At 39.3% G+C, this 20,282-nt stretch overlaps 1 protein-coding gene across 2 annotated transcripts in view; it reads left to right on the top strand.

Moving 5' to 3' along the window:
- Positions 1-20,282, top strand: part of Wwc3 (WWC family member 3) — a 111,258-nt gene that overhangs the window by 7,662 nt on the left and 83,314 nt on the right. Inside the window, exon 1 of one of the 2 annotated variants that reach the window (XM_029534540.1) lies at positions 10,752-10,874. The exons of the other annotated variant lie outside the window; for it this stretch is intronic. The gene's annotated coding sequence lies outside the window, so the exon portion shown is untranslated. Of the gene's footprint in view, positions 1-10,751; positions 10,875-20,282 lie in introns of those variants that run through there. 2 annotated transcript variants of the gene reach the window in all.

Genomic DNA, 20,282 nt, shown 5'->3' with positions numbered 1-20,282 from the left:
TTGGATTCCATACCTTTTTTCCCCACTGCTGGAGACAGATCTCAGGGGCTTGTTAGTGTTAGGCAAGCACCTATGATTGAGTCAAACCCTACCCCCTGGCTCTGTGGATATGGTAGACATATGTTAAGTATGTATCATGTGCCAAACATTTGCGTGTATGCTTTCATCAGAAGTCCATAATAGCTGGAGGAGGTATATATGAACACATGATTAAACTGAGGTCAGTGGGAGGCTGACTCAGAGACCTTTTTTCCACAGCCAATGAACAACAGGATACTTAACCCTCCCTTAAGTTGGCTAAATGTTATGCCCTTTGTACTATGCTGGACCCACTGGTTATTTTATCTTGTATTCATTGTTGTTTGATGTTGATTCCCTTCTGAGGTATCATGACCCCTTAAAGACAGATATATTAATGTCTTATTTTCTGTTAAAAAGTTACCTTCCATGGTAAGATAGACTTTGCAGATACAATTATGTTAAGAATTCTGTGATAGGAGATGATCCTGTCTTATCTGGGTGGGCCTACTATCACTATAGGGTTTACTGGAGGGAGCGGGAAGATGAGGATAAGAGAGAAGTGAAGATATGACAGTGAAAGCACGTGGCCACGAACCAATAAATGCAGACAGCCTTTAGAAACTGGAAAAGGCAAATAAAGGATGCTTTCCTGGAGCCTTCAGAAAGAACTTCAGTCCTATAACTACCTTGACTTCAAGTACAGTGAAACTGATGCTACTAAACCTGTGAGATGTAATTCACTTGTTTTAGTTGAAACCCCTTGGTGTTTTGTTGTTCGTCACATCATCAATAGACATAACTACCATATTCCCATGCTTTGTGTCTTCTGGAGAATGGAAATACCTGATCAGCTTGCTGTTTTTGAAAATAGCCACTCATTGTCACATGCCAGTGAAGAAGCATTTTCTACCAGTTCTGCTCAAGGATCCACTTTTCTTGTAGCTTGAGTGTGGAGACTTATGCTGAGACTTATGTACACTACACCCTGTCCTCTTTGCTGGGTTGGTCAAATAGGGGTGATGAACAGGTTGGTTGTCTGACAGTATCAGAAGATTAGAGACTATTAAAGGCTTTCTCAAGTGATGATGGGCCTGCACTACAGAGGTCTGGATTCTAGGTCTAGAAAAGGCAAGGCTCCTCTTGAAGATTTTGGGAAGAAAACAAGAAGTGCGAAGGGTTTTGATAACACCTTAAGATATGGCCAGTGGCATGATCAGGGACCTCAAACTTCTTGCTATAATCTTCAGAGGAGCTGAGGTACTCTCAACTAACATGGAGGACTTTTCTTAGCTATTCTTGGAAGCCTCTATTCTTTATTATTATTATTATTATTATTATTATTATTATTATTATTATTATTATTATTTTCTTTATGGAAGCCTCTATTCTTACCATTTTGTTTATTCAATAATATAACTACAAGAGAGAAACCTTTTGGGTCACTTAAATGACTTTAAAACTGATGGTAGAGTCCTCAAAAGTATCCGAACCGTAAAGTGTTACTAGACGAGGGTTTCTCTGCTATAGTAGTCTTAGTATTTGGGGACAGAGAGTTATTTGTTTGGAGGTTGTAGCATAGGATAGATAGCATTATCCAAGGCCTCTATTTATTAATCTAGATACTGGTAATGATTCCTCCCCAAACTCAAGTTTTGGTGATCAGAAATTTTTTCAGACATTATCACATGCCTTGGGCAGGAAGGCGATATTTCTTAGTTACCATGCTTTGATGGTAGACTGCATTTTGATTCCAGCAGATTGATTACTCCTTTGGTACTGTATGTAAGCAGGTAAGACCATTGAGGACTGACTTGTTTCTGTATTTCCATGAAGAACAGAAGTTATACATAAACATCTGAAAATCCTTGAAACAGCACTTCAAACATTGAGAATATATATTAGATGCATATTGCTCTATTATGAGGGTAATCTCAACTGATAGGTATTTATGGTATATCTGTATATAGAGTGGCACAGAGGAAAATGAATGTATTTATACTTCATTGTTTGTAGCAACCTAGAGCTGAGATGGTTCCCTATGTTGAATGTGTAACTGTGCATATGTGTCCACTTACATATGGTAACGCTGCCTGCGATGCTCCGAGTCATTGAGTCCTCACCTAAGTGCACAGAAAATCAGTAAGAGAGTTGCTTCTGCCTTTGCTCAGGTCTTGAAAAAAGTGCAGAACAAGCACACACACATTTCAAAAGGCTGCCTATGCGCTGTGGGATTCCCGCTGTTTTTCAACTGGAAAATTCTCTATTTCTTTAAATGGAAGGGGCTCAGGGAAAGAGTGGGACGAAGATGAGAGGAATGTTGATGCTGAGAACGAGGAGTGCAGCCAGGCTGTCTGTGCCACCCCCAGATGGCTAGCTGTGCAGTGTTGGTGGGTGGGCCAGACAGGACATCCTGAGCAGCTTCTAAGTATCAGCCTCATTCCTACCAGGTGAGAGAACTCCTACCTGGAGCTTGGCTGTGCGTGTAACCTCATGGCTATTTTGACCTTCCAAAACTCTGTGTGTCAGGATGTGGAGTTAACTCAATTTGTCTTTTTAAATAATTAGCTTGTCTCTTGCTTAGTTTTAAACCTTTGAGATTTAATTCACATACTATAAAATAACTAATTTTAAAGGGGTACAACTTAGTGGCTTTAGTCTATTGATGAAGTTGTCAGCCACTAATTCTTTTTACCCCTCCTCAAAGAAACCATATTTCATTAGCAGCCATTTCCTGTCTTCCCAAAGCCAGTCAACCACTAATCAGTTTTCCAAGTGTATCATCTCCTAAATGTCTTAGGTTGTCCCTGGATAATTCTTTATAATATTCCTGTGGATCTTTTTCAAAATGAAAAGTTAGGAAAAGGAAATTGAGGACTGAAGGAACTAAGCAAAAATATGTTGTTGTTGTTGTTGTTGTTGGTTTTAATCTCCTTTCTTTTAATTCATACATATCTTATTTCGCTTTGTCTATATAGTAACTGACATATAGTAGCATTCCTCCCTTAATAGCGAATGTAATCATGCTGTGGGGACAAGTTTTACCTATTTGTAATGGTCATTTTACATTTCTATATTTCACCAAATTTTTTTCATATGTTCTAGAGTACTTAAGAGCACTTCCTTCTTACAAAGATGTCAGTGCCTCTATTTTGTTAGACTGGCCCCTTTTAATCTTGACTCAGGATGGGATCCATCTTTAGTTCTTGATAAAATCCTAGTTGCTCTTAGCTACTAGATCTCAAATGGGGAAGGCTCTTGTTTCTCACAGGACATCTAACAGTAATTGGAGACATTTTGGCTGCTACAACAGGGGGATGGCATATAGTAGGTGGAAGCAAAGGAGAGTGCTAGGTATGCATATGATAGTCCTCATAACAAAAGTGACCTAGCCCTAGATATTAATAGTACCTGAGAGTGAACTATGCCAAACATTTAGCATAGAAGTTTACATGGCTGACACAGAATTTCATGACCCAAATCTTCCCAGTTGAACTGGGATGTGAGGTATGAGGCAGGAATAGTTGAAGAGAAGTCCTTCATCCTCATAAGGTGATGTGGAGCTAAATAATGTACTGTAGGGCTAAGCATCTGTTCTGCTGCCATTGTGTTAGGAAGGAGCTGTTTGTGAAGTTGAAGTTGAGAAAACAGAAAGAGTATTTATTTATTCCCTTGCTAAGGTGTATGGATAGATGAATTATGCCTCTGGGTTATCTACTCTCAGTACTTTTTCTCATGCAAAATTAGAAATGTCTCCTTAACTTTAAGTCAGTTAAAATCTGTTTTTTGTTTTTTTTTCCCGGCCTGCAAGCCCACAAAGTTATATTCATTTATATTTTCTACCCAATGTCTTCTGTAGTTTTCTTCATGACTTTTTTCTTTGATTGTTTGTTTGTTTGTTTTGTTTTGTAAAGAGACAGTTTCTTTGTGTAGCCTTGGCTGTTCTGGAACTACTTCTGTAAACCAGGCTGGGCTTGAAACTCACAGAAATCCGCCTGCCTCTGCCCCCTAGTGCTGGGATTAAAGCTGTATAAAACTACAGCTCCAAATCTTCAAGGCATTTTTACTGGGGCCATAGTCCGTTATGATGTATATATACCAACCCTTGTTTCCCTTATTTTTAAGCATTTTGATTGCTTGTTATACTGATGATAAAGTACTCTAATTGTAATGCTCATATGTGCAACTCTTTTCTTTCATTTTTTTCTTTTTTTTTTTTTTTGTTCTGTTTTTGTTTCATGTTTGCCTTAGAAGCGTAATGTTGTTTCTAAATGTAGGGATAAAAATGCTTTTTGGTTTATTTGTTTTGACACACTTCTGTTTTGGAATGTTTTAGATTTGTAGAAGAGTTATAAAATTTGGGTAGCTCCCCCATTTTTAACTTCTAATATTATCATTTTTAGCTTTGATGAAACTGTGATGTGATGCCAATCTTGATCCAGATTAATGATAGGCAAACTCTAGATATTTATATTTCACCAGTGTTTCTACCAATTTTTCTTTTCTGTGCCAATGATATCTCTCTCTCTCTCTCTCTCTCTCTCTCTCTCTCTCTCTCTCTCTCTCTCTCTCTCTCTCTCTCTCTCTCTCTCTCTCTCTCTCCTTCCCACCCCCTTCTTTCTCTCACCAAATAGTTGCTTTGAGGCTTCATGGATTTTGGAATCATGGAGCTTGAGAAATCAGATTTAAGGGAGTGGCTCTGTTCAGATAAAGATGGCAGCATGTGGAAAGCTTCTATATACTTTAAGGAAGATCACAGACTTCTACAAGCCAAATCTACTCTGTTGCTGAATGTGTGTATGTTCCTGTTTTTAACCATCATAAGTCTAGATAAATCACAAAAGATTAATTCTACAGTGAGTCACTGAAAAATTTTCATGGTTTTCCAACACAGCTTCAAACAGTGGGGTACAATCCCAAGTACAGGATAGTTTTCACATGAATAGGGAGACTATTGGACCAACTCAGAAACTTGAAGCTTAGTGAAAGAAAGTGAGGCAAAGACAACAGATTGTATAATATGATTACTACTTTATTCAGAAAATAGAAATTTGTAGAGGTGTGAAATGGATTAATGATGCCTGTATCTAGAAGTGAGAAGATCTTGTGTTGGCAAAAAGGCAAGAGGGTATCTTATTGGATAATAATCCTAAGATCGAAATGTATGTTGTACAACTCAGTAAATTTATTAAAATCATGGTATTGTACACATGAAATAGGAAGAGTATTGTATGATGGCTATATCTAGTAAAGTTTTTGCAAGCAATGTTTTTTTTTTTAAAGAATTATTTGTTATATGTTTGAGTACACTGTAGCTGTCCTCAGACAGACCAGAAGAAGGCATCAGATCCCACTACAGATGATTGTGAGCTACCATGTGGTTGCTGGGAACTGAACTCAGAACCTCTGCAAGAGCAGTCAGTGCTCTTAACCTCTGAGCCATCTTTCCAGCCCCTATAAGCAATTTTTAAGGGGAAATTATTTTAAAATTCAGATAGAAGCCTTGACTTTGTAGTTGGAGAGACCAGACTATGTAGATTAGATTTGGCAACCTCTTACCATGCAAAAGGATTTTGGGGCTGCTTAAAATGTCCATACAATTGTCAGGGCAAGGTGCCAAAAAGCCACATGTTAATATTGCTTAGGAACTTTGCCAACTGTAAGAGTAGAACAATACTATGCAACAGCCTGGTAATCATTACTGCCACAGCTAACTTCACTCAGAGCCATTGATCTTGTAGGATGACTCACTCATATTTCTGTTTGTTTTAGGAAAGTTGAAGTGGTGTCAGGTTACATGTCAGGATTGGAATTATTCAAAAGGAGAATGGAGGACCAAGTTGGTATTTGGGCCTTCTTTAAGTATCAACATTCTTTCCCCCCACCCCAACCTTCCACCCCCGAATTTTGGTGATAAATCTTTGAAATTTGTATTATATACTTTTTGTCTTTTTAAATTGGCATTTGAATGGATGGCCAGAAACAGGATAGACAGGAACCTTACATCATATTACTAACCATGTGGGCTGATTGCAATCATGGGACAGCTTTTCCATGTTCCTGGCTCTATAATTTGCTGTGGGCTATCTGATACCCTGTTTCCTCTTCTATAAAATGTAGTCAAAATATTTGCTTTCTAGGTGCTTTGAGGATTCAGCAAGATGGTATAGACACTTAGTTCAGTGTTATTGCAGAGCAGGTACTACATTTTATTGATCTTGTGGTCACTTTATTTGTGACTGTCTGTGTGTGTATGTGTGGGGTGTTCTCATGGACGTATAGGTGCATATGTATTCATGTGCAAGTCAGAAACTCAGGATTCTATTCCTCAAATACCATCAACACTGTGTGTGTGTGTGTGTGTGTGTGTGTGTGTGTGTGTGTGTGTGTGTGTATTTTAAGATAAATTCTCTCACTGGCCAAATACTCACCAAGTGGACTAGACTGACTGAATTTTAAGTCCCAGAAATCTATCTTTCTGATTACATGTGCAAATCACCATATCTGGCTTTTTTGTAGGTTCTAGGGATTGAAGTCAGGTTATCTTATGTGCAAAGTAAGCTTTTTAGTAGGCTATGATCCCAGACAATTTTTAAGAATAAGATTTTATGCAAGGTCAGGATCTTCAGCTATATCTTCTTGTAGCTCAGAGAATATGTCATTAGGTTCCACAGGGTTAGAGAGAAGCAGTGGAAAACAATGAAGAGTTAACTTCACTGTGAGCTTAGATATTTTTCTAGCAGCATGTGGCCAGAGTTGTAAAATATCTTCACCCTTAGGTTCACAAATTCCATTGAAAGTGGTGGTTCTCAGCCAGGGATAATTTTTGCCTTCCAGGGGACATTTGGCAATGGCTGAAAACATTTTTGACTGTCATAGCAAGGTGGTGGGTGGGGGTAGTATGGGCTAAGGTCATGTAGTGGGTTGGAAGCCAGTAACATTGCTCAGCATCCTACCAAGCCCAAGATGGCCTTTCATGACAAAGAATGAGCCGTCTCTACTGTCTACAAAGTGGAAACCAAGTGGTCCTACATTGTCCATATGGAACTTCAGCAGTGGTTGCAAAGAGCAGTAGTGAATATAATTATCTTCTAAGGTGAAAATTCTGCCACATGATGGTTGGTTCTGATTGTAAAAGGTATAGGTAGCCATTTTATGGAGGATATCAGGAAAAGCCTCTCCAGATTCAGGCAGTGGCCTTTGAACTAATTCTTGCAGGTCAGATGGGAGCCTGTCATCTTGCTAAAGAGCCTTTTAGGGAGAATGATCCACAAAGGCTGAAGTGAGGAAGAAGAGGCCAGTTGGGAGGTGCTATTTGTAAGTGAAACATCTATTGACAAGGACTATGGATCTGATTCTAAATAGGCTAGGAAGTCATTCTACTTGAAAGATTTACCATTTTATTTGAGGTTTTCTCACTGTTTAGAAGACTAGGATGGTAGGAGCTAAGACAAGAGAACTAGTGTGGAGGTCTTTTTTTTTTTTTCAAGTCAGACAGTGATGGATGATGGCAAAAAGGAAGTGGCAATGCTCTCAGACTTAGATATATGTAGTTTCTTAAGTCCCTGGATGCTGTGCTTTGGTTATGTGTATAATTCACCCTTCTTGAGCCCCTCTCAGATCCCATAGCAGCTTGGGCAATATCAGATCCTGTCAAAATGGACATTCATTCATAGTGGTTTGATCAACACAGAGGAACTGGCTTTTTCTCTGAATTATTCTCAGCTCTGCTGCTGGACCTACAAGAAATTTTGTATGACAGAAAATGTAGGGCCATGTACATATTATGTTCTTACTCTTTCACTACATGTGTAGTTATGTATTTAAAGATGGTATCTATAGAGGAGATACCACTTTATGAGTGTCCATATGTTGTAAGTAATGGTGCTTAGAAAGTTATATTATTATTTAAAATTGGTGATTACTTACTAATGGGTAGAGTGATTAAGAACCTGAAACAGTGGGGCCTGAGATTCTGGGTGACCACTTCCACAGGGTTGTCTACATTATTTATCTCCACAAGTACACTGACTTTTTTCAGAAGCACTATGGTCTTGTTTTACTTGCTATACATATACTTATTCAAAAGGCATTTGAGATAAATCATTCTGTGATTGACCTGATCCAGGTTAACCTTAGATTGTCATCTTGTTAATCTCAGTATGAATAGCCAAGACACCAGAAACCAGCCTTCCCTTCTCTCCAGCCCATATCATAAACCTCCAAAATGTCACCATGTACATGGCATATTGACAAAAATGTCAAGGATTACCAAGAATAGCTTCTTGCATTCATATGCAGTTACAAGAGAAGGACAGAGTAGCTTTTGAATTTCAAGTGCCCCTGCAGTGGCCTTAACCAGCAATTCTTGTTTGAACAACTTCCAAAACTCAGCTCGACCATGGGGCTTTAGAAATACGTCATACCTTGAATGTTAAAATATGAACACAGACACTTCTTATGCTCCCAGAGTTACTAATGGGATTATTTTTGTTCCATTTATCATCCAGTTCCCCCCTTTAAAATGAAGATGGCTATAATGTTACATAAACTGGTAACTGATTTTTTTTCCTAACTCATTGTCAGAGTCTCAGCTCTCAAGCTTTGCCAGCTCAGTCAATATTTGATGGAACTCAAAGTCTGCATTTTGTTCAGATGTGGTCATTTTCTCTTGTCACTTAGAGACACATAGTGCTTCTTTCTCATCTTTTTAGGAATGGTTACTGGCCACTCACTGTTTGTAGTAGACTACATTTTATTGCAGGAACCAACATCTATTTCTGTTTCATTTTAGAGTTCTAAAACCATGTAAATTAACTCAAACAGGTGGTAGGAAGCAGGAGTTAAGCTGTTTTTTTCTTCTACCTTCATGTCCTATGACACCAGTGGGGAAAAATCCTTGGTAAGCCTGTAGCTTGGATATTTAGGTCTTCTGTCAATGAAGAACTCTTCACTGATCACCTTACAGAAGAAATGAATGTGTCTCTGTGCCTCTTATGTCTTTTCTGTGGTTGTTCTAGGTCTCACTGGTGTTGGATTGATTGTGCTTTCCACTCTGAGTTAATGAAGGGGCTTCAGAATAATCCAAACTACTAAAATAAATGGAAATCAGGACGTTTTCCATGAAGTAAACCTATGACATAATGGCACCTCAAGCATATGAGTTACTGACATTGGTTTTGCTGAAGTGGTTTGCCAGCAATATTTACAAAGGTGGGAGGTATGTGTGTGTGAGAGAGAGAGGGAGTGTTTTCTCTCCCAAAGAGCAGATCCACATGAAAATTAAATTCTTCTATTAAAGAATGTGTTTTAAGTGAAAATAATGTTGTTAAGTTCTTTCTCTCACACCAGTTACTTAAAAAATATACATGTAAATAATACAGAAGTATAACATTTGATTTTCTGGCATGCTGTCATTATCTGCAGAGTTCATACTTATAAAGTCTACTGTTATAATTTTTTATGGTGTTTTACTAAATTTTCAGTTTTGTTTTAGGCCACATTTATAGTTGTCTTTAGCTACATGTGGCTAGTGGGCTGTGGGTTGGACATATCTGGTATTAAACCAGGATTCTTTTAGTAATTAAGTCTTATATTTACTCAATGATAGACCAATTCTTCAGAAGCAAGGAAAAGAAGATGCTTGAGAAAGGTGTTGTTTGTAGCCCAGTCAATAAAAAGACAAATGAATAAATTTAATGATCCTTCATTGTAACTACTCCAGTGAAATTATTTAATTAAACAGTATCACATTCAATGGACCTCTGATTTTTAACACCCGATTTCTGAAATAACAGCAACAACTATTCACAGTGAAGATAATTACAATATCATAGGCTTGAAGCCTATTTTTATGGTATGCCTTGCACCCCGTAATTCCTGTGGGAATCACAAACTCAGTGTCAACCCACGAGCAGTCCTGTGGGCCTTCCTATCCAGTGATATCTCTAACCACTGGTATTTGAGACAGCTCCTAGTTGTATCCATCCATCCATCTATCCATCCATCCATCTTCTTTTTCTGCAGCCATAACCATCTCAATAGGACACACACACACATGCGGCCCCTTTCCAGAAGATTCTGATCGGTAGGTTCTAGGATGCTCCTGATACTCATTACTCCTCTCCCCACAAATAAAAATTATACAGTCTAAAATTTAAAATAAAATTTAAATAAAGCTAATTACTAACATTTTAAACTGTATAATTCAGTAACATCCAGTACATTCACAGTATTGTGCAACTATCACCTTTATCTTGTTCCAAGACATTTCACCAGCCTCAAAGAAAACCCTGTACCTATTAAGTAGTTACTCTTCATTCCTCCTTACCTCCAGCCCTAGGCAACTACTAGTCTGCTTCATGTATTTATGAATTAGATTATTCTGCACTCCTCATATGAATAGAACAGAGTATGCATCCTTTTACTTCATTACTTTTACTTTAGCATAATGATTTCAGGATTCGTCTGTATTGTAGCCTGTGTTAATACTTTTGCTTTTATAGCTGAATAATATTCCATTCTATGGAAAGGTTATGTTTTATTTATCCATTCATCTATTGATGGTCACTGGGGTTGTTTCCACTTTCTAAATAGTGCTGTCATGAACATGCATGTGTGTAAATGTTTGGACAGGGAACACTTGACCTTGGCAACTGTAAATGATGGCACTTGTAAAGGAAGAACAATTGTGGAGCAGTTATAAATGCCATTGTATTATTTCTTTGGAGCAGAGGTGTGAAATGAAGATCAGGACATGAGTTTGATGTTCTGCTGACCACAAAGATATTTATATTAATGTTGAACAAGTTTCCTGCTCTCAGCTTCCTTTATGCTGTCTGAGCCGCACCCACAGGGTGAGTGTGTGTGTGTGGGGTGTTGGGCAGTACGGATTTGTTATTTGTTTGCTCCCAGGTAGTGCTGAATTCCTTGAGGTTAACTCCTGGCACTGAAGATCTCAAATAGCTTTTCTTCAGTGAATAGTTAAGCAAATGCATAGCACTTTGTAGTATTCATGGAGCTTTTCCTAGGGTGGGGTCCTCTAGTGCTCTCATCCTTAGCCAAGGTGACATGCCTGAGGCTTATGAGCATCATTTATCCCAAACTTCCTGCACGCCTCACCTGGCAAGTGTTCTTGGTACGTGCCATCTGGCTGTCCAGGTTGTTCCCCAGGAAGGATTTCCCATCTCTGTTCTTAGCTTGCAAGGGTCATTGCACACTAAGGTGCCCACCTGGGTTGGCTCACAGTTGGCCAGATGTAATATATTACAGAACGGAGGGGGTTGTGCTAGAGTGAAGGGATGGTCTTAGTCAGATTGAGCCACTTTTGTCTTTGTGGACTGTTATCCCATGTGTACCAGCTCTTATTTATTTTTATTTTTATTTTTTTTTTAGGATTTTATTACAGGTTTCAAAATGAAATTTGAGTTTAACTGCTGACAGCAATGGCAGAGCATCTCCAGGGCATGCATACCCCACTTGCCCTCAGAGATGGAAAAAAGGGGTGGCCATGCTGGATTCTGGGTGAACTTTTTAAACAAATGGTTTCTTTTGTTTTCCTATGCACATCGCCACGAACAGTTACAGGTGATTTTGGGGGTCTTCTCTTGATCCCCACTTCTGAGACAATTAACCAAAAGGTGATCATATATAAAGCAATTTCTCCCTAACCATCTCATGAAAGTACTCTCACATTATTACAATGTCTTGTTAAACATCATGTAAAAGTTACTGAGCTGGGGTTGTAGCTCAGTAGGCAGAATACTTGCTTAGCATGGCAACACAGCATAAAACTAGATGTGTAGTAATCCCGATACTAGAAAAATGGAGGCAGGAAGATCTTAACAATGACAACAACAACAACAACAAAACATCCCAGCTAGGTTTTACAGGACTTCTATTTTGATTATTCTCAATCCATAGCAAACCCCACATGGAGCGAGTATTGAATGAATAACTTTTTTTTTTTAAGACATGGTCTTAAGATCATCTAGCCCCAGCTTTTGGAATGCTGGGATTACAGTTGTGTACCACGAAGCCCAGCTAATTAATGATATTTTCAGTATGCATAATTTGTTGAATAATAACCTTAGCATGGGACATTTGGCTTTATTATTTATTTATTTTCTTGTTGTTTTAGATAAAATTTTGGTGCAGCCTTTTTAAAACACACAGTTTTTTAAAATTTTGTTTTGTTTTGATTTTGGGTTTGTTTGTTTCTTTGTTTGAGACTAGGTTTTTCTGTGTAGCCCTGCTGTGTTGGAACTTGCTCTGTAAACCAGACTGGCCTTGAATTGACAGAGATTCTCCTGCCTCTGCCTTCTTAGTACTGAGAGTAATGGTTTGCATCTTACCAGCTGCTACGTATTTTTTCTTTATTTTTAAAAAGATTTATTTATTTATTTTATTTATGATATACAGTCTTCAGATATACCAGAAGAGTGTGTCAGATCCCATTACAGATGGTTGTGAACCACCACATAGTTGCTGGGAATTGTACTCAGGACCTCTGGAAGAGCAGCCAGTGTTCCTAAACACTGAGCAATCTCTCCAGTATCCAACATATTTTTAAACTTATACATATTTTATTTATTTTTATAGATGGTACAATAGGCATCTGTGGCCATAATATTCTCTGTAATGGGAATACTCTATGTATTAGGGTTTATTTAGAATCCTTCCTGGTCTCCACTGTCAAGATACCAGGAACACTATCCAATTGGTTTTGTTTGGTTGATTGTTTTGTTTTGTTTTTCCCAGACAGGGTTTTTCTGTGTAGCCTGGCTGTCTCTGTAAACCAGGATTACCTGGATCTCAGAGGTTTGCATGCCTCTGCCTTCTGAGTGCTTGGATTAAAGGCATGTGCCACTACCTTTTGACCCAATCTGTTCTTATGATAACTGAAATAAGTCTCCAGATTTTGTCTTTTCTTTGAAAAGAATTGTGGCCCCTGACTGAAGATCACTGTACTAATGTGAACTAAAAGGTATCAAACAATGTCTTTTAAGATTTGAGACCTTGACCTGTTGTTCACTGCTTATGTTTATGCCCTATTTTACCCATTCTTTTTGGAGGCCTTGAGTTCTTCCATCATATTTTGCTTTCATCGCAGAATGCCTCTAATTTGGGGCCATCAATAGCAGGTATTTCTTTTCTCCTAATGCTGGAGGCCAGAAGGCAAATTTTGTTCCTAGTATGTACTCATTTTCTCTCTTTGCAGACAGTCACCTTCTTACTGTGTCCTAACATAAGGGAATCAAGCTCTTATTCCTCTTCATCTCCTATATTACTATGTAGTCCAGGCTGGCTTTGAACTCCATATCCTATTGTCACTGCTTGTAGTCTTGTCATAATCTTAGGGACATCTTCCCTACAAGACTAAGTCTTGTGCCCTTATGACAATATTTAATTTTTATTACCTTTCAGAGGCCCTATTTCCAAATAGTGTCATTTTCTAGGTTAGGGCTTTAACATGAGCTTTTTGTGGCGCATAGTTTAACTCATAATAGTCTACCGTTGGCCCCTCAAAATTCATGTCCTTATATTTTTTTCCATTTTAATAGATGATTGAGTAAATTTAGTAAAACATAATTTTAGTAAAGTTTCCAGTATAGTAAAATGAATTCTGAATTCATTCCAGCATCAACTCAAACATATGATGCCCAAAGTTTCTTCTAAATAGTATCTAAATCAGATTTGGCTGAGATTTGTGTGATTCATTCTTGAGGCAAAATTCCTTCCCAGCTCTGAACCTGTAGAACCAGACAAGCTGTGTGATTCCTAAATACACTGGTGTAACAGGTATATGGTAGAGAAAGAAGCAGGAAAGGAAGGAGGTGGCAGGTCCTAGGCAAGTCTCAAACCTGGCAAGGTTAATTCCATAAAAATCTTAAGGCCAATGTGTAGTCTTTGGCTTGAGGCCCCACTTTGCATTACCCACATAGCTCTGCAAAAGCATTGATTCTGAAACCCAGAAGAAAATATCATCATTCCTAGGCCCGTGGTAGGAAGATCTGGCAGCTTTGGTGGTCTCTGAGTTACCTTAAGGGTAATTCATTGCTTTTTTTTTTTTAAATTAGTTTATGTTCAGTTTTGAGCATCTCTATAGTTTCATTATTTAGGTTCCAAGAAGTCTGACATCCTTCATTCATTTTTGTCCTGATTTCTTCATCCATTTAAGTTCAGACTGGCAGTGTGATACAATATTTTTTTCCTGACTGCTACTGAGATAGCTGATTAATATTGTGGGGAAATGTCTGTAGGCAATGCTTGTCTAGCCCAGCTTTTAAGATCATTTCTATTTCCATACCCTTTCATTGCTCTTCTTCCATCTTTAGGTCCATCCATCCATCCATCCATCCATCCATCCATCCATTCATCTATCCATTTCTTTTCCTTTCTTTCTTACAGTCCCCCAGTTGGCACAGAAGACTGAGGTATACACTAGGTCCTGGGGAACAAGACCTCTTCACAATGCACAGACTATAGTAGAGACATCTGAAGGCACTAGTTTTTCAGTGAACCCCCAGAGCACAGAACTTTGGGATAAAGACTGTCTGGGCAACTGGTACCTTAGGAAGGGTAATATGAATGCACACAAGGATAGGATATTTTCATATCAAGTCATTTTCAGAATTAAAGTTCTGGGGTGCTTTGGAAGATACAGAAAGAAAAGGCTTCCCTCCCTTCTTGTATCCTCATTCTCAGTGATGGAAATGCTAGGTCACCTCTCAAAGCCAGAGAATCATGGACCTTTGACCTTCTTTGCTTTCTGGATCTCAAGATAACTGTTTAGCTCTTTCATGTTCCCTGTCCCACCATGAGGTGGACCTTGAGCACACAAGGTTTGTGTCAACAAAGGAACTCAGCATGCAGTTCTGATAAGCATTGTTCCAGTGATACAGGTGGCCAACCAGTTGAGCTCATTAGCAGGTTCAGTTTACCTGACAATTCTCTTTGATGATAATATTGAACTCTTTTTGGACAAGCACCAAAACTGTACCCCCTGAGGGAAATTGCTTGATTTCTATGTGCACAGCCAGGCTTGGTTGGCTATGGCCTGATACCTGCATGCCAGCCTGAGGGCTTCCTAGGCTGCCTGGATTTATACAGATACTTTATTTACTATAGCTTTTAGAGAGATTCAGTATGGCTGCTAATGACCTTCTGGGTCCCATAGGGTCTGCCAGAGTGCCTGGCATATATGGCTTGGTTCCACGATACTGAGTTGGAAGTAGTTGGTGTGATATGGAGTATTTACTACATTCTTTCAAGTGTAGCATTCCTGCTTCCTTGCAGTTCTAAAAGGGAATTTGCTATCAGACAGCCTCATAGAGTTGATCAGCGGTCTGGCCTCCAGATGTTTTGAGTCAAATTTTGTTGCCCATTATCCTGCTCTGGAGATTTAATATAAAACACTCCTTCCCCCAACAAAATACAGTTCATATGACTTGATTTTGAACAGAATGACAGACAGTCCCTTCATCAGTGCCTTTTATTGGGAGGGATGAAGACCTTTATTCTAGAGGGAGTCTAAATCTAGCCCAGGAACACCATCATTGAGTCATTGATTTGCACACTTGTGTGTTGGGCCTCTGCTTGAGGCACTGTGAAACAGGTGCCAATGACTATGTTCCTGCCCTTTGGGAGACTAGAACAGGGGAAAGCTCATCCTCTATGTCTTTCAGAACACTTTAAAGGAAGGCCACTGGAGTAGGTGGAATGCTAAGAAATGTCCACAGAGGAAACCCTGCAAGTAATTTTCTCACAGAATTCAGTGGACTTATTATTCACCAAATCCTGTGCCAGAGACTTAGTGATTGACTTCATCGTGGTATCAAAGACTGTAGCCACACCATACCTATTCCCATTCCAGATCTACCTCAAGATTTCTGATTTTCTGTTCTGCTTGCCAGGTGGCTCTCTCCTGGCCATACCTCGCCTCTCTCTGCTATCCACTTTCTCTACAGCCCAGAGCCACTTTTGCAAAGCCATTCTGCTGAGGACACATCCTACCTACTTCCTGGTACCCAGTGGCTCCATGCCACCTGCAGAGCTCAGCTTGTAATCATTATCAGGACATCCCAGGCTTTCTTCAGCAGCTTCAATTCTAGAGCAGTTCCCCACTCTACAAGGGGACTCGCTTGTTAAGGCTCAAGAGTCCTGTCCTCTTCCTCTGCACTTTGGAGGCAGTACCTTGGTACCTAGGTTAAAACCAGCCCTTCCACCTAGAGCTGGGGTTTGTTTACCCCCATGGCAATGCCCTGGGCAGAGAGCTTTGAGAATAGGCTTCTTGAAACAAGAGTTCCAAGACTAGCTGCATTGTGAGTATCCTGAGTTGGCACATTTTCTCTAGGAAGATTAATCAATGCCTGTCTCTAATACTCAAATAAATTCAGGTCCTAAAGAGAACCACCATTTCTGAGAGCTTATTATGCTCTACATACGTTTTTGGCATTCCTCACCCTGTGACTTTAAAGGTCATAGATGAAGTTGGCAAAGATGCATTTATAAACAATGGTGTTCTCATGCCTAAGCAAAATAGACTAAATGACTACTGGAAATTTACTTTTGCGGGAAAAGGTGATTGGTGTAGAAAACAGTGAGTGATAAAAATCCTGTACCTTTTCCTCCTAGAAGTCTGGGGCAGGCTCCAACACAAATGGAAGAACTCCATCTTTATAGTATTTGAAAAGTTTACTATGAGACCGTAGTGCCCAAGGGACTGTGACACTGCTGCCTTGGGATGCCTGGGGATATCCAAGAACCATCCTGGGTCACCTCCCCTGTGATGCTATTTCTAAAGAATGTTATTGTTCAGCCTCTTCCCTCTCCTTTGGCCACTGTGGTTTTCCTTTCCCATTTGGGCTGAATTCACTTCTTCCGTTAATTGTTACTATTTGTTTCTTTTTTCCCTAAATCCTTCCTTAAAACCTCCCCTTTTAATTTTTAAACACTTCTTCCTGTCTCTTATCTTTAGGAGTAAATTAAAGGATAAATTATTATAATATAATATATTTTTATAAGACTGGGTCAAAACCCATTGTAGCATTTTGGCAGTATGAAAAAAGAAGCTGGCCAGTAACTTGTCTCATGCTTTCACAAAAGTAATCATAATTAGAAACCCTCTCATATATTATATAAGGGACTTCTCAAGAGAGTAAGGATGATAAAAAACAGCCATTGAAACGCAGAGTGTATGGGCACATTCTGATTATCCTAAAGTGACCGAGAAACCCTTCAATTTTTGCCTCAAATGTGTTAGTTTGGTTTACAGACTTTGACTGGTCTGGTGTGTATTTCTCTCTTCTTAGTTTCTACTCGGGTAAAATGAGTATGGAGTCCAGGGTTTTTTGTGGGCCACCTCTGAAAGTCTGTGTGATGATGAAAGAAAATTTCTTGTGTTTGACTGAGAACAGTGCTGGCCTCAGATGCCTGACTTTTGAATGTGGTTGCAAATCTGGCAGCTTCATAGTTGGAGGTGATTGCATGCATTGAGTACTTTAGCATTTATATGACTAGGCACATCTATACATATATCTGAAGGTTCTGGATGTATTGATTCAATTAATTTTGGATTAAACACATTTAAAAAAATTTCATATCAACTGAGCATATACAGACAGGGTCTTCTCCCTTTATGTTCAGTAAACCATATAGGTTAACAACTACTTACATAGCATTTACATTGCATTTGATATTATAAGCCACCTAGAGATGATTTAAAGTAGATAGGGGATATGGGTAGGTTGTATACAAATACTGCGTGTATTATTTTGTTGTGAGGGACTTAAGTACACAGGGCATTTGGTACTCACAAAGATCTTGAAACCAGTCCCCTATGGCTACCAAGAGTGATTGTATAAATACATCCTGAAGTATTGTTTTACAACTATTGTTACTTAAAGTTAAGAGGACTATTTTACCTCAGTACACAAATGAAATTCAAGCTTACAACAATACATGGTACAACCCTTATGAAATGTGATATGCTTCAGTAGTTTAAGGATTTATTTTTATGTGTATTTGTGTGCACACATATGGATGCAGGTAACCCTGGAGGCTAGAAGATGGTATTAGATCTCCTAGAGATGAAGTCATAGGCAGATGTGAGCCACCCAACTTGGATTCTGGGCTGGGAACCAAACTTGGGTTCTCTCCAAGTTAATATATCATTTCAGCCACTGAGCCATCTCTCCACAGGGACCTACTGACTGGAATTCATTGTTCCTTTGGGGGTTGTGCCTGTCGTGTGAGAATCCTAATAGTGTTAAGGTGCTGAATGAACACAAATGAATGCACTGGATCAGATATCAGGGACTGAGATAATATTTACATATATTTTGGGGACATTCTAAAATTTTACTGATGGCTGAATTTATAGATTGAAATATCCAGAGTATTCAATAACTTAAAGCAAAAAAGATGACCATGAAGCTAGCTTCCTCTGATGTTTCTTTTTCTTCCTCAAGTGTTTCATAGGATTTGGAATCCTGAAATTGTTTCTTCCCACTGCAAATTAAGCACTCAATAGGAATCTCAATGTTTGTGTGTGTATTGTAAAAACAGTATTTCGTGAAGGTGTAGATTCCACTTATTTATTGCAGTTTGCTGAGTTTGAACACACCACACCACACACACATACACACACACACACACACACACACACACACACACGCACATGCACATGCTTCCCACCATCTCCATGTTGCTCTTCTTCTTGCCTCTGGCTCCTCTTTAGAAAAAGATAGGTTTCAAAAGCTTGATTTTCCTATGTGTCATCATTTCTTCGCTTTTCCTAATGAATGAAGTTGGATGCTTGGTGATATTTCCAAGGGCCAATTTCCTTTCTCTGAGGTTCAGGAGGGAGGACTCACATGTGCCCCCAGAAGATACCATGGTCTCCTCTGCACATGTATAGATAGGCCTGAGGTTTGAGAGGAGCTTCAGGATGAAAGGGCAGAGGTAACCTTAGGGACTTATATGAGCCCTCCAGCCTTCTTTGAGTGCTCTTCTTTAGCTCCCTGTCTCCAGAACTCCATTCCTAGCTCAACAAGCCCACGTTTTTTGATAGTGCTGGTAAACAATCCTGAACACCGGTTGTGCCCAGTCCCCAAAGAAGACGCCATACATCTATCATGTTGGAGGCCATTCTTCTAGACCAGTATCTCAAGATTCAAATCTGTGTACTTGCTCATGAGTTATATTCCCTTGAGACTACCACCAACTAAACAAAATACCAAGCCTGCTGTATATGATACCTATTTGGGTGGCAGACTGCATTCAGTGTCGATCAAGTCAAGTCTGACTCATTCTATATATAAAATAGAGCACCTGCTAGGCATGCCCTAGAGTTCCACTGGGGTTGAGTCAGAGTTAGAGGAGATGCCACTCTAGCCCTTGAGGCACCAATACTAGGGGAGATGTGACATGTAAATAGGCACATCCCAGAATATCGTAAATACTGAGGCCAGTCAAAAAAAAGGCACCTTGTTCAGGTACTGAGTCTAGACAGGAGGAATATGGATCACAACTTGGAAGAATCAGGAGGTGGGTGAGTGGGAACTATGGCAAAGAGAAAGAACAATTCAACTTTGGGTACATGGTTACTGGAAAAGCAGATGGACAAGGGGCCTAAAGTTCTTTCCTTGTTGTCTTAATGATTTCTGAAACCTGGTTCTTGTATAATTCCAGATAGGGTCTTGCAGAGGACAGCTTCTTTGGTCAGCCATTTTTTTAGGGCTCCATCATCAGCCAGATGGTTTTCTACAGTCATAGAAAAGAAATTGTAGATGTTAGTTGACACCCTAGAGCTGAGGTTTCCAGGATAGTATGCATACATCTTGCCGGGCATTGGTGGCACATGCCTTTAATCCCAGCACATGGGAGGCAGAGGCAGGTGGATCTCTGAGGCCAGCCTGGTCTATGGAGTGAGTTCCAGGACAGCCAGGGCTACACAGAGCAACCCTGTCTCGAAAAAAACCAAACCAAACCAAACAAGGATATAAACATCCCAGTTAAGGGAGGACCAACTTTCTTGAGGTTCAGGAGGGAGGACTCACAAATGCCCGCAGAAGATACCATGGTCTCCTCTGCACATGTATAGATAGGCCTGAGGTTTGAGAGGAGCTTCAGGATGAAAGGGCAGAGGTAACCTTAGGGACTTATGTGAAATGAGGTAGAATAGACTTAAAACATAAAAATGTACCTATGGTCAGTACATTTTTAAATGATGTTTTATATAAAGAATAATTATAATAAATAAA

Source organism: Mus pahari, chromosome X (genome assembly GCF_900095145.1).
Source record: "Mus pahari chromosome X, PAHARI_EIJ_v1.1, whole genome shotgun sequence".
Taxonomy (NCBI): domain Eukaryota; kingdom Metazoa; phylum Chordata; class Mammalia; order Rodentia; family Muridae; genus Mus; species Mus pahari.
This window is presented reverse-complemented; position numbering and strand designations above follow the sequence as displayed.